This window comes from Lycorma delicatula, chromosome 12 (assembly GCF_047948215.1).
Source record: "Lycorma delicatula isolate Av1 chromosome 12, ASM4794821v1, whole genome shotgun sequence".
Lineage (NCBI taxonomy): Eukaryota > Metazoa > Arthropoda > Insecta > Hemiptera > Fulgoridae > Lycorma > Lycorma delicatula.
The window spans coordinates 73150955-73166671 of NC_134466.1; the positions used below are offsets into that span (position 1 = coordinate 73150955).

Genomic DNA, 15717 nt, shown 5'->3' on the forward strand with positions numbered 1-15717 from the left:
TGTTAAAGTTTATTAACCGAATGTATTTTTCACCAAGGTCATTTTCTTAATTACAGCGTCTTTATATATCTAATAGTTTGCCTTCTTTATTTACTTATTCTTTACTTGTTATTAAATAAAAATACTTTATCATTTTTTTATATATAAATATGCAAACAAATCGTTATAAAATTACTTTTAAAAAAATTAATATATATATATATATATAAAATGCAAAAATTATTTGGGTTTTTTTTTGTACTGTACCGGATATTAAGCAAGAAAATCCTGTAAAAAAAGAGTATTCGACCATGTCATCACAAATAAAATAGAATAAATTTATGTAATCTTAAATCTTTACAGACTGATTGCTGAAATATTGTTTTTTATTTAAAACTAGCAGGCCCGGCATTGCTTCGCTATTGCTAGATTTGAGTATATATATATATATATATATTAAATGAACACAATTGAAAGTTTGATAAAACATTAACAAAATGAACATTACGGAACTTCACAAAATTTAAGCTTCCCTTTAACCCTTTTCCCCCTTTCCTTTCCCCTCTTCACCTTTTCCGCATTTTCCTTTTTCTCATTTTCGTTTTTACCATATTCCCTTCCCCATTTTCCCCTTTTCTTTTTTCTGCTCTTCCTTTTCCCTGTTTTCCCCTTTTTTCTTTTTTCCATTTTCCCCTTCTCTTTTTACCTTCTTTCCTTTTACATTTTATGATCTTTCCCGTTTCAATTTTTCCCTTTCACCCTTTTTCCACGCGCGTAAATCAGTGCATAGTTTTATAGACTATAGTGGGACACACATATCGGAAATATTGAAACGGAATCGTAAAATATTTAGTATAGTGTGTACTGCTTTTACGTCCAACAGATAGCGCTATTTAAAAAAAAAATAGCACGTTTTTACCTGTCACAGGCGTACACCTTAGGTATATAAAAACACGCGCGTATTCGAATGCAACGTTGTATGAAAATTTCAAAACGATCGGTGAAGAAATTTCGGAGATTTAAGATTTTGAAAAAAAGGAAGATTTACATTTTTATTTATAATAATTTTTTGTCACGTGTGAAAAACGTGAAAACTGTCCGGTGAGATTCGAAACTAGAACGCGTTAAATGAAAGGTGAAGACTTTACTTTTCTGCCGTGAAGGACAGAAATACTAAAACCAAGTAGCAGATTTAAAAGATTAGAATTACATTAAAACATTGTTTTTGGTAGCAAGAAAGGAGTTTCTGTTTTCGTAAATAAAAATAGCTTTATGTTTCTTTTGAAGGACTACTTGCGACGTAATAATTTTTTTCTTTTCGGCATTTGATAGCTGTCATATTTTGCATAATTTAAAAGCAAATTGCGCGTTATTTTGTTCGCAGCTGTTAGTTTATAACCGATTTCTTTTTTACTATCGTTCAATTTTTTATTCCCATACAGGCAATTAAGCCGCCTAGGCTTACAAAGAGATATATGAAGTTTAGGGTGTCGATCGCCAAACAGAACGAACGTGTCGGAATAGGTTTAAAGAATTCCGTTCAGTAGATTTCTCGTTCATTTCGCTTTAAACTTTTATCGCATAATTTCCGCGTATAAAGAAATTTGTTGAACCGTTTTCAAAGAATTTACGTCAAGCCGGTACGGGGACGTTATTAAAATAAAAGGTCTACACACATCCGGAAATTTCTATAACTTTTTTTTGCTTTTTGGACCGAGAGGGTGTATACGAAACGTCGACATTTGCAAAAACCCTGATACCCAAAATTTTGACCGATCGATATATGTTGCCTGTATAGCTACGTTATAACGGCAACAATAAATCTACAGTCGAGAAAGTAAAGAAAAGGAGACGTAGTTTCTCGCATGCCTTTCAAAAGTTTATAATGTAAAATAAAATGGACCGGTTTTAAAAAAAAACCGGTTTATAAAAATGCACCGAAAACAAACAATTTTTTTGTAAGTTTTCGAAGTCAGAGCCGTTATAAAGTTTAATAAATTCTTTTCCTATTTGATAACGTGACGCTAATTTTATAAAATAGAGATAAGGAGAAATCTTGAAAGAAACCGGTTTCTGTGCGGTATAAAACTAAATTATCAAAAGTTTCAGGTACCTTTTATCCGTCGCAGTTACGTTCTGAAATTTTGTTTTTATTTAATAAGCAAAATATCCGCCGGGTTAGCGTAGCGGTTTAAACTCTTAATCGCAAAATCGATTGATTTTCGAAGACGAGAATTCTAAGGTTCCAATTCTCGTAAATGCGGTCTCTTTTGTACGGCATTGAACGTTAGAATGCGCATACCGGTGTTCTTTAGCGGTCGGGTTTAAATTAACCGTACGTCTAAGGAGCGGTCGATCTGATCGTCTGTTTCAGCTACCGATGCGTTTACACCGCACTAAATCTGTATCTGTAAGGCCTCGCAACAGCCGGTAGCAGTAATCGCGTTTGCCTATTAACATAATCGAATCCTGCAGCAGCTGGAAAACCGATTAGAGAAAATAAACAAATCACGCGTATCGAAAATATATATACCAGTTGATATATTTGAAAAGTTACCGCATTTATTATTTAACACCTATCGTATTTCTGTTTCCGCTTACTAAAAATCTTTAATAACAATTTTTCGAGCGCTTTCGGATTATTAATTCATCCTCAGGAACGATGATGTGTTATAATAATAATTTACTTCGCATATCGTTAATTATACTAAATAAAATTTTATAAAAATATAATTATAACAATCGATCGTAAAAATGTAAGATAAAGTTAACGTTATCCGTCATGTCCGTACGAAGATCTCAATCGTTATCCAAATAAATAATTATAATGTATAACACATTACTGATCCTGAGGATGGAATAATAATCCGAAAGCGCTCGAAAAATTATTATTAAAGATTTTTGGTAAGCGGAAACTATTACGTAAAAATTTATATATTAATACCGACGGGCTACGCATAATAAAATTAATGTATACCATTTTCGGGGGTAACTTTTTTAAATTATTTTTAAGGGATGGAACCCACCCTCTCCGTTACACTTACCCCGACTCAAAAATTTTAAATATTAACGGTAAAATTTAATTAAATTAATTGACAACCCGACAAAAATAACGAATTTTGGTGAAAAAGAAATAAAATCCCCCCACCTCTGAAAAAAAACTTTTTTCAGGTTTACAATAGTTTACTTAAACGAGCGGTAACAAAACTTGCAGAGAATTTATTTCTGATTTAATTTTTTTTTTGTTGAAGGAAAACAGACGAAAATAGACAGAAAATCGTATTATTCTGTATCTAATAAACGTTATTCTTATTATAGCCAAACAAAAAATAAAATACATGAAATTATAAACGGTGACAGAATAACAAACTTCGGTTACGGTAATCGTTTGAAATTCCCTTCTTCACGCTGTAAACGGCACACTGCCCGACGTAAAATATTTCCGTAACGTCTTGGGTCGTTTCGTATCTTAACGAGTACTCTTCTTTAGTATTAACTTTTTGTCGCCAAATGAAGTAAGACACCGGTGATCGTAGGAGCTAATCGATCGATCGGTCCGATACGGTTTAAGAAATTAGCGATCGACTGATTTCTAGCCGATAAAGAAAAGCGTGGCGTTGCAACATCGTCCTGGAAAATCATTTGCGATCTGGTTTGTAAAGTTACATCCTCCAAAAAAGCCGGCATATTATTTTTCAAGAAAAGACTTATGCATCTCCCGTAAGGTTTTCATTGAAAACAAACGGCCCCAGAAGTTTATCATAAATAATGCCGAACCGAACATTAATGTGAAATCTACATCGGAAACTAGTATCCGCAAAACCTTGCGGATTGTCTTCGCTAGACAAATTACTATTTTTAAAATTGAAGATTCTGTTTCTCGTAAAAGCGGACCCGCTTTCCACCGATTAAAGTTGAATTTATGCTATCGGCGTTGTCTAGAACCAAAATTTTAACCGCCAGGAATAGTCGGCGACAAATTTTTAACCTTCTGCAGGCGAAAAGGATAAAGATTTTCTTTCCGTAGGATGCGCCAAACGTTTTTTTATAAACCCGTGCAACGTGAAAGGCCTAGGCGCTGGATCGGTTTGAGTTAGGCGCATCGGTATCGTGCCACTGTTATATTGGTATTTTTTACGGTTCGATTTGGAGCTCCCGTTGTCAGGGGGGGGGGGGGTGGCCACGCTGCCGGGGTATGGTAGCCCGTGCGACCGGGGCGTGGCTTCCTTCCGCCGGAGGCGGTTCTGATAATGACTTGGTAATGCCGCGCGAGACTGGACCCCGGGTGGGAGTGCGGGTTTGTCCCCGGCTTCAGCGCGGACCTGAATGACATTACGTTCCTCTTAGTAGGCGACCCGATTTGGTCGACTTATTTGGTTATAGGTCTGAATTTATATGTTATGTAAGACATAATTTTGATCGGTACGAGTGTAGCACCGATTTAACTTTAAACTCGTTCGTTTTCTGAGGTATTCACAGTCACGAACGGTGTAGTCAAATTTGGACTAGGCTCGGGTTCCGCGCTTCCGCGGTTTCGGTCGGTCAGTTTGAGGGAATCACGTTAGGTCGGATGTAAAGATGTCAGTTTGAAGCCGACGGGAAGGCAAAATTTGATTTGGATTTTACCGATGTAAATGTCTTCCGAGGCGTTTACATCGGCAGACTCCCGACCGAGGCCTGGCTGACGACTGTGAGATGTAATCAGTTAGAGGGTCTAAAGACGACCTCCGGTAAGGTACCTCTGGCTCGGAACGGAGGGGGTGATGTGGCGACCGGTAACGTTACAAGGGTAGGTGTCTTCACCTACGAGGTCGGGATGCGACATCAAGTTCGCCTTGAATTAGCGAGTGGGCCGCGCTGAATATATTCGGAGTTAAGTTTCTTTAATTTTTAAATATACTTTACGTATTTATATTTTGTTAGTATCGTTTAAACGAGCTTTAATGTATTTAACAGAATTTTTAAATTTAAATATCTTCCCTTCGGTCGGATTCATTCGGATATTTACAGTACACTCGGCTCCTTTCGAATGAATTCGGCTGCTGACGATTCAGCGGCTCCTTACATGTCACTCGGCTCCTTTCGGATGCACTCGACTCCTGACGACATCGCTCGGCTCCTGACAGTTCACACGGCTCCTTTCGGTTACAATCGGCTCCTAACAAATCAGCGGCTCCGGCAACATTATTTAAGCAAGTCCATCGTCATTCTTGCGGTCATTCGTTATTCGTTCTTCAGTCGTCACTCTTGTTCGGTTCCAGTCGCATTATTCTTGCACGATCTCATTCAGTAACGGTCCCGGTTCGTAATTCAATTACAATAAACATTTAATAATATATAAATAATTCATTTAATATTTCAAGTATATTAAACGTACAAAAGTATATTCGAATATAATAATGAATCGATAATAATATCGACCTTATGACTTTAATTATTTAAGAATCGGCGCCGAACTTCATCTGTTCGTACAGAATATGTTGAATCGCAGGATGTTCATCGTTAGCATAACGATTTATTTGGCGTACAACAGAAAACGAACACGCTAGAGATGTCTCTTTCTGTTCGTAAATGGCGATACGCCAAAGAATTATTAATAGGTCAGAAAGAATAATACGATTTTCTGTCTATTTTATTTCAAATAAAACTATTTACATTAATTTTCTCAGAATTAAATTTTCAACAAGTTTTGTCACTAAATCCTCCACATTTAGTAGTCATTTAGCAAAGCTATTGTATCGCAAACCTAAAAAACTTATTTTTCGAAACCTAATTTTGCGATTTACCTGTGATATCTTAAAAAAAAACTATTGACGTAACGGTTCTGGAACCTGTCTTTTCCTATTTCCCAGCTCAAATTGCATAAGAAACCGCTAATATTACTTCTTAATTTCAGTTCCAAAAATTACAGTAGGGCTTCATTTTATTACAAGAGCTAAAATCCGATCGAAGTCTTTCGTTAGCCCTAACTCGAAACAAAGCGTTTCCAGATCTGTTTATAGGCCGGCCTCCGTGGCGCAATTGGTAGCGTCTTAGCCTTTCATCCAGAGGTCCCGGGTTTTAATCCCGAACAAGCATGGCATTTTCACGCGCTACAATTCATTCATCTCATCCTCTGAAGCAATACCTAACGGTGGTCCCGTACATAATAGAAAATAAAAAAAGAAGATCTGTTTACGTAAACTTTTTTTCATTATTTTCACCGGTAGAACATGTCTTGAAAGTTTCTCCGTTTCTTTGTGGGACACTCTGCGTACGGGATAATTATTACGTTTAAGAAAACCGGTTACAATGGAAAGAAAGGTAAATATAACAATTTTATGGCGTGGCACGGAAAATTAAAAATATATGATTAAAGAGGGGACGTCTGCTCTACTGAAAAGCAGAAATTATTATAATATATAAAAAATCTACAACCTTTATTATATATAATCGCATTACAAACGTTAGCGATTATTGTTATTAATTTTTTTTTTTAATAACATTAAAAAACCAACTGTACAAGTATAAGATAAATGGGAGCGACACACTTGGTTTTACATAATTGTTTTAATAGGCGACCTCGATGGGCAAAACTGCTTTCCATAATATATTAAACAAAATAATTGTATTTAGGAAAACATCCGTAATAATAATACTGCTGCACGACGCAAATTAATTGTACTCCGCTCATATCGATTAAACATTACGCGAACGTGTATAAATAAATTAGGATAAGAAATAATAAATAAATTAAACGACTAAAATATTATCTGTCAAACGATTCTTTTTCTAATTGAAAATAAAAAAATACGGTAAGTTAATAAAAAGATTCTTTTTAATTAAATAAAACGGTAAGAAACTTTACGCGAATAAAATCCAATCTCTAATGTACATACGTAATCCCATTTGTCTATATGTAAAGAGCGAGTCAAAAGTACGGTAACTCCTTGACAACCGATTTGACGCTGTACCTTTTGAAACAGGGTTAATATTATTAAATGTTGCATCGAACGACTCGCAGACTTCATTACACGACGTGACTCTATCACCGAAGCGATCGTTACAAGTGTGACCCTCTCGTGTTCGCTAAAATTGCAAGAGGTACGAAAGCGGCCGACATTTATAGTTTAGTGAAGCGTACGCTATGTCCGATGGAACCGTTAGAAAATGCGTTACGGCGTTTAAAGAAGGCCGTACAAACGTGCACGATGCGCAACGGAGTGGAAGACCGTCTTTTGTTACCGACAACCTGGTGCAGAGAGTTAATAGAAAAGTCTCTGAGAATAGACGGTTTACGAATCCATCGCTATGAAATGAATTTCCTTTAATTTCACCGAGTGTTCTCTATGAAATCGTATCGGTACGCTTAAATTATCGCAACTCGTGCCGGGTACCGAAAATGTTGAAAGGATCGCCCCAAAAAAAAACGATTACCCGGCGCTTTCAATTTTCTCACGAGATACAGCGACTTATCTCGTTTTTAATCCTTTTTTAAGCCGAATTGTTACCGGTGATCGGTGGCGGGTCGCGTTCAGGCGCTGTGGAAATGCAGCCCCCCTTATTTCCGCTTGATATTATCGATAACATTTATCGGTTTGCTTGGCATTTCTCCCGCCACCGCCCCGTTCGGTCGCCCAAAAGCGTAAGATCGAATGTCTGTGCCGCAAACGGATACCGAGCCTCGAAACAGTTTGGCGACCGGTATCCTAACGTAGCTCCTAGAGCTAATCTAAGAGCGCGAGCGGAATAAACCAGGTACCATACACCACTCGCTTGCGTGTCCCACCGCCCGCTTGTCATATATCACTAAAACGGGTGGCCGCACCCCGTCAACTACTAAAACATATCCGACTATTAATAATTAAATTTATCTCGTCGAAGACAGCAATTCGCTGCCACGCCTAGGCCGCTGAACGCCAGCAAGTACCTGTCCGCCGTTAAAGCGCTTGGAGCCTTAATCTGGCCGGTAGCCGGCCGTATTTCTAGGTTAGCTTCCGACGGCAGTGCGTTAGTAGTCTTCCTTAGGTAAACTACTGATGTCGGTTGAACAAAGCAACCGCATCAAGGAACTCCCGCACGGTCCGACAATGCGGCTCTCGCCTCTTGCGAGCGGTCGATTTTCCCCTTGACTTCTAAATTCCAGGGTGGCCTGAGTTCTGCCCCCTCCCCACAAGACCGGGCAGTCGAACATCATGTATTCGTTCGACTGGACCTCCCCGGAGATGCACAGTTCATCAGCTGCCAGGCTGAACCGAAACAAATATCGGTTTAGATTTACAAGGTTGGAGAGCACTCGGGCCCGTTACTCTTAAAAAGGAAGGATAACATTTAATATAATGAGTCCTTTTATCTTTTAAATTGCAGACGACGATACGGTTTTAAACGATGTGATTTTTAACGATGAGTCTACGTTTCGTATCGGCGGCAACAGTATAACTGCCGAATACGGGGTAGCGAATACCCTCATGCAACTTTACAGCATTCTTCTTCCAGGAGGCGAACATAAATGATATCGTTTATCTGGTCACGCTTCAAAATTTTCTAATTCCTTAGTCAGACGACGGTGACAAAGATGGACGCCATTATTTTCAGCAAGACGGGACACCGCCTCGCTACCGCTTTGAGTCCGAGATTTTCTTGATACTGATACTCAGATTGGTGGATCGGTCTTGAAGAACCAATCGCACGGCCACCTCGCTCCCCAGATTTGACCTCGTTAGATTTTTTATCGTGGGGTTTCATTAAAGATCGAATTTACGCGCGTACCGTCTTTGCTCGGCGATCTTGTTGAGCTAAGACTTCGAATTAACACCGAAGCTGCAGAGTTAACGTCCGACTAGCCGGCTACAATCTGGATTGAAATCGACTTGCGGGATGTATGTCGTATTACAAATGGAAGCCGTGTATTCCAAACTCAAGCGTTTCCTTTCCCACAAATATAATTTTTTGCGACCGGTTCCGAATTACACGGTCGAAAGAGTCGTCGGAGTTCTGCGTCTGTGTCGTGGAGACATTTTTTCAAAAAGTCTTCATCAAATAACTTTAAAATATCGGTTTTATAGCTTAAAGAATAGACAACGGGAGAGCGGGGGAGAATCAATCTTGTGTAAGAACAGTTTTTACTGGCAAATTTGAGCGTCGCTGTTTGCAAAATAGCCGTGACGAAATTTTTTTGAAAATAATAAGAAATTTATTTTTTAATATACAGTTACGAATTTTATATCGAATGACTCAGAAAATATTGGAAAATAGACCGAGAAGAAATTCCAAAAAACGATTTTTTTATTCCTTACCGATTACGAGTCCTTAAGTTGATGTTACTTATATAGAATTTTCTCACGATTAAATTTTCTACAAACACTATTCGCTTAATAACAAATTTATTGAACGTCAAACAAAAAATCATAATTTGTTGATTTTTACAATAATTTTGTCAAAAATTATTAGAGAGGTCTACGACCAGTTTTATTCATTTTTACGGATCGAATCCGTCAAATTTACCTCGTATTTTAAATTCCAATCGCTTAATTTTACTCTTACAGCCAAAATCAGGCTAATCTACGACTAGAAAACCAAGCGTTTCTGGATCCACGTTTTATGCAAATTTTTTTCTTTATTTTCATTTGTAGAACACGACCTAAACGTTTTTTCCTTTCTTAGCAAGACACTCTGTATGTTTAAAATATAATTCTAAGCCGGTTAATTATGCACGATGCAGTTCGTATCATTTTTCAAGCTGTTTGCACATAAAACTTTACCGTTTTTCTACAAAGGGAACAAATCCCGCACTCAAAAAAAAGGAGTAGGTAAAGAAAGGATTTATAGTTTAGTATGGATAATTCTACACGGTTTTTCTGCGATCAAAATTTATTTTTTTGTTTTATTTCTGTTACGTATAAGCATCCAGTAAGAAATTGATTATCCGCCTCATAAATAATACGTATAAATTATTATACTCGTAAATCTATCAAAATAAAAAATTTATTCCAAACAACTTTTATTACAAAATAAACGATTTTGTCATTTCACACACATTATAGGTACGTAAATATTATTACACTAATGTAATCTGTGAATTTTAATTCTGCTGCAACTTTTATTCATTAGTTTTCTGGTCATAAAATAATATTCAGACGTAAAAAGAAAGTATATATATATATATATATATATATATATATATATATATATAATAATCAGAATAAATGTTTATTATTTAAAATAAATATATATAAATAAGTATTACCAAACAGAAACCAAGGAAAACTAGTTTTTTTGTCATATAATTAAGCTGTTAAAAGCAAAAATAAAATAATTTAACTAGTAATGATTAAAAAAACCTATAAAGAAATTTTATTAAAGTAAAAACCCAAGTGTGAAAATATGTAACATGAAAAAAGGGCAGCCATATTGCTTAATTATTATTATCCTAATTACGTGCAGCTTAAACGGCTTCCTTACTTTGTGGGAAAATTTATATATAAAAAACTCATCCCTAACAACAAAATAAAAATTAATTTATTATGGAATTGTTTAAAAATATTTAAAAAGTCCACCGCGTTCTAGAAGTTCCTAACCGTTTTTAACAAATAAATAATCCCACCCTACAAAAGGGCATTTGTATGTGTGTCTCTCTGTGTGTGTCCATCAGCTCAGCACCGGACTGTACCGATCGCTAGCGGAAAAACCCGATTCGTTCGTACATGTCTCGTGGTGGTCAGGTATATATTATTACATATCGACATATATGCGAAATATATATTAAATATATTTTTTTACATATGCAGTTATTTTTCTTCGTAAAATAATAAACTGTACCCGAAAATTAGGCACCGCAATGTACCGATCGCTAGCGGAAAATCCCGATTTGTTAGTATCGATTTTTAGAATTAAATTTCTAATTTAACTTTCGTTAAATCGATTTTCATTTTTTCGTTCAAAAAAATGATACTTTTACACAAGAGGTAATCAATTTCGGACACCTAATAATCCCATTTCGAGATGCCCCCCGCCAGGTCAATCCGCCCGGAGGGCCTACGCGCCTACTAATAGTAAAGTAACTTCATTCAAACCGATCCCCTGACGTTAAGACACTCGATTCCTTTCTTTGATATTTTGTCGAAGACACAAGATATACGCGACAAAGGTTCTGAATATAACCGGAATAACTCCAAATATTCTTCGTAATTCGTGGCGTAAATTGAAGAAGTCTAGATATTTTACGCCCCGCAAAAAGGTGTTCGTCTGGAATTTATTTGAAGTTTATAAATGTTTTGAAACAAAACCGTTTGAAATGCCTTATTCAACATGGATTTAAGTATATTACTTTGTTATTTTTTTATTAACACCTAAAATTTACAATCGCCCAGTATATTCTCGCATTTCGACGATATTTCCTAGCGCACCTTTTACTTTATTTCTTTGTATTAAAACACAAGGTACTCCCCTTTTACAAATATAACGGTTTGAAATCATCGAAATAACGTGATTAAGAAGCGCGATGGAAGTAGGTGTAAAATTATATAATCGATTAAAAAGACGCAAATAGAGTACACAATTCTGTCGTTCAAATAATGTAATTTTCATTTGAACAATACTATAATCATAAAAAAATTTGTAAACAGGCTTTTCAAATTAATTCTTAAAATAGTTTCAAATCTCTAAACATCAGGCAACTCCAATATTTCACTTCAATTTCAAATTTTGATAGTTAAATTCGTATTACACTGATGACTAAAACGATACCCAATTTTTCGCAAAACGCCCATCAAAACTGTGCAAGTGTTGCATTTTACAAAAATATCGTGGATTTCGAAAACCGTTTTTACGATGCCTTAGGTAATTTTTTTATTTATAGCTATATAAATATTACTTTTACGAAGAAATAATATTTAAAATACAAAAAGCTGTCAACAAATTTGTAATAATTTTCTGGCATCGGTTATTTATTGGAAAAATAATTATACACGAAAAAAGATTTCTTTTTTTGGGATGGGGGTAATTTTTCGGTTTATTTAAACATCTTTTAAACGTAAAAGTTAAAAAAAGTTTTAAAAATCGGTATTTATTATTCTTTTGTTTTGTTTCTCCACTTTAAAAATCACCTTCCAAGAATTGTTTTTTGATTTATCTACATTTAATATGCTAAAAGGGTAGAAACTAAAAAAAATTTCGCTCAAATCAATAAGACGGACCTATGATTTCCTTGTTGGTGGGAAACGGAGTGAATTACGATGCAATTTTATTTTAACATTATATTAAAAGTTTTAAAAAATTAAAAAAATCGATATTTTTAAACTTTGATCGGTTCCTCACTCGGGGCATTACATTATATACTATGCCTAGGAAGACAAAAAAAAAAATTCGGTTAAAAATATATTAATAAAAAAAGATAGCTTTCTTGATGTTGGGGAAAGGAGCAGAATTTGGGGGCAACTATTTTTTAAACGGCAAGATAAGTATGCACACATATACTGAGCCTAATATAAAGTCGGGTTACGCTTGCAAAATTTTAGAAAACTGACCCGAAAAACATCTTTTTAAAAAATCGCCCCGTTACACGAGACTACAAAATTTCAGTACGAATGTAAATGAAGCGCAGTTTTGTACGATCTCAGGTCGACCGTTTTTGAGATGTGTCGTTAATTGAAACCCGACCGCCAAAGAACACCGGTATCCGCGATCTGGAATTCAAATCCGTATAAAAGTAACTGCCTTTACTAGGATCTGAATTGAAACTCCTATTCACTTCGAAATCGGCTGATTTGCGAATACGCGTTCACCAGTAGACTAAACCGGACGGGTTTTTTTTGTTGTTTAACCTCCGGGACCGCCGTCAGATGTCGCTTCAGAGGATGAGATGAATGATTTGTAGCGTGTGTGAAAATGCCATCCCTGGATTCGAACCCGGGACCTCCGGATGAAAGGCCGAGACGGTACCACTCGTGCCGTACCCCGGAGGGTTACATAACAATCCAACGTAAGCTAAGGCTCGTGAACCTTGTGTAATTTGTCCGTAATTATTATACCGGCCGATTTTAAACCGTATACTCAAAAGACACCGATACAAATTCAAAACATTACCCTCGCCGTTACTGGAATATGTTATGATTCGGCTTTCGATTATAAAATTTCTACAATTTAAAAACTACGATAGACTGACACTATTTTATACGTATATTTACAATGGACGCCAAGAAAATAACATAGATAACAAGATAATTGACTTTTGAATACGCGTCGTCTTCCTATATAATTATCCACTTCTTTTTTTTTACGAAAAAATAGCACGGGTTTTTAAAAAATCGTTTAATACAACCGGGATACGGCAAAGCTATAAATATGGACGAGATGAACAATTTTTTTCAAAATTATGTTTTTACCGTCGTCGGTTCCTTTTTTATACTTATATAAATATAAATTTTTCGTAAAACTTAAGACAAATCGGAGTTTTTTCTTCTTATTTTTACGCCGATACAAAAAAAATTACGGAAAATAATAAGCATTTTACGCAAAAAAATTTTGATTTTAATTATTTTATTACATTTTGCTACGACTAGTCATCTATTTTTTGATTATACAATCATACGCCAAGTTATACATGCCGTTTATTGTAACATAAATTACGAACAGGTAAAAACTTTCAATTTAAAAGTCACCGATCTGTTTAACTTACAGCAGCAAACATTTTAATCCGAACAAAGGGAAATTTTGTTCTGTTGTAGGGAATTTTCATTCTGCGGCAGACTGCTTGCCGTTTGGTGTATCAGGTTTTGTTGTTAGTTCATATACAAACAAAATTGGTAATTTTTTTGCTTTTATAAATCATTGTCGATTAGTTTTTGGTGATCTTGCGAGTTTCTAGTTAATACAACGGATATAACCTCACGAAAGCGATCAAAAATTGTTGCTCTCCCCCCCCCCCCCACCACACACAAATGATTCAAAGACAGATTGCCAGTGGATGTATTGTGGCGTAAGATACTGTAAAGGGAAACAGGTTCCGTCTCTCCAAAGAGAAAACGAAAATGCGGATGGGAAAAGGAAGCCACGCCTACACAGGATCGATTACTAATAAGGAAAAGCAAAAATAAATCTACTATTGTCACCTTTTGACCTTAATTTGAGAGCCAGTGGGACTAATGTTTCTGATATGACAGTTCGTAGAAGTTGGCGATGGGAAGGATCGCTCACAAACCTAAAAGGAAGCGGTTACTGACACAGGTTATCCGCACAAAAAAAAACTTTAACGGGCAAACGAACATAAAGAACGGACTATCGAGACGTGTAAAAACGTTGATTTTTCAGACGAGACTCATTTGTTTGTCCAAGGGAAGAGAGTAGCTTACATTTGTAAATCGTTAGATGAGAAGACACCTGCAACAAGCTCCGAAACACCCGGCCAAAAAGATATTTCGGGAAGTTTCACGCACGAAGATCCACGAAAACTTATGCTTGTCGATGGGATGATGAAATCGGACCGTTACATTAACATATGCCAAAGAAAAATAGTCCTACTTATGCGGAACAACCCAGAACATATTTTCCAACAGGACCGTACATCATTTAACACGTCAAAGAAATCAAAAGAGTTCTTAAAAAAACAAAAACATTTAATGCTCTCGCGGCCAGAGAACTCACCCGACCTGAATCTCATTGAAAATTTACGGGCCACACTAAAAAGAATAGTTGGGAAAATGAACTGTAGCACAAAAACCGACCTTATTAGATCGGCGATACAGATTTTATTTTGAAATGAAGAAATCAAAAATCGTTGTTCTACCTTTAGCGGAATCGATGCCAAAGAAGATTAATGAGATAATAAAAACAATGGAGAACAGGTAAACTATTAAATTTGAATAAGTTTGAGTATCAAACATTCTTTCTTTTAAAAATACTGTGTTCGGATTAATTTGCTCGCCACTGTACACCACCAGCCTTCTCCATTCTATAATCGATATGTAGTTGCCAAATTTTTACGTGCCGGTAATACTATTGTAAATTTTATAAAAAATGACTACTAAAAATCAGTATAAAAAAAGCACACGAAATTTTTTTTGTTACGCCGAAGGGGGGGGAGATAAAAATATATAAAATTTAAATTACCTGTCGTTACTATCCAAATTATTTCTTATTAAAAATTTTTATATAAGATTTAAGACATATTAAAATAATAATAAAAGCTTACCTTAATTGAGACAACCATTTTCATAGAATGTAATACGAGTACGATGCTACCATTTTCAAAGATTTGCCAAGCGCACATAAAAGCTGAAAAAAAGTAAATAAATAAATAAAATAGAAAAAAAAACATACATTATTTATATATAATGTTTGCAAAACGATGAAACGGTACGTAAGAAAAATTCAATTAGCGCATGTAAACATAACTAAATAATTTATTTTGAAGTACGTATTTACCGACCACTTAAATAATCTGAAATCGCAATCTGAAGGTGAATAACACAAGATATTTTTCTAAATTATTGTTTATTTAGTCAGCAGAAAGAAAAACAACAAAAGAAAACGTGTAATGACATCAGACGAATATATTTAGCTAAATCAGCGTTTATTTTTTAACTTCTAAAAACACAAAAATGTTATTTCTTAATTTTAAAAACATCCAACAAAAAAGATACTTGTGCGAATTCTAAACAGAAACCTACGACTTAATTACACACAATTTTAGGTGTAAATAAAAAAAATAATAACAAAGCAACGTACTTAAATGTACGATCGTCGAACGGGTCGTTCCAAACG

At 35.5% G+C, this 15717-nt stretch overlaps 1 protein-coding gene across 1 annotated transcript in view; it reads right to left on the reverse strand.

Moving 5' to 3' along the window:
• The window catches only part of LOC142333283 (very long chain fatty acid elongase AAEL008004-like), a 379873-nt gene extending 364645 nt beyond the window's left edge, over positions 1–15228 (reverse strand). The window contains exon 1 of the mRNA XM_075380301.1: positions 15146–15228. The gene's annotated coding sequence lies outside the window, so the exon portion shown is untranslated. The remainder of the gene's footprint in view (positions 1–15145) is intronic.
• Between the last annotated feature and the right edge of the window lie 489 nt (positions 15229–15717).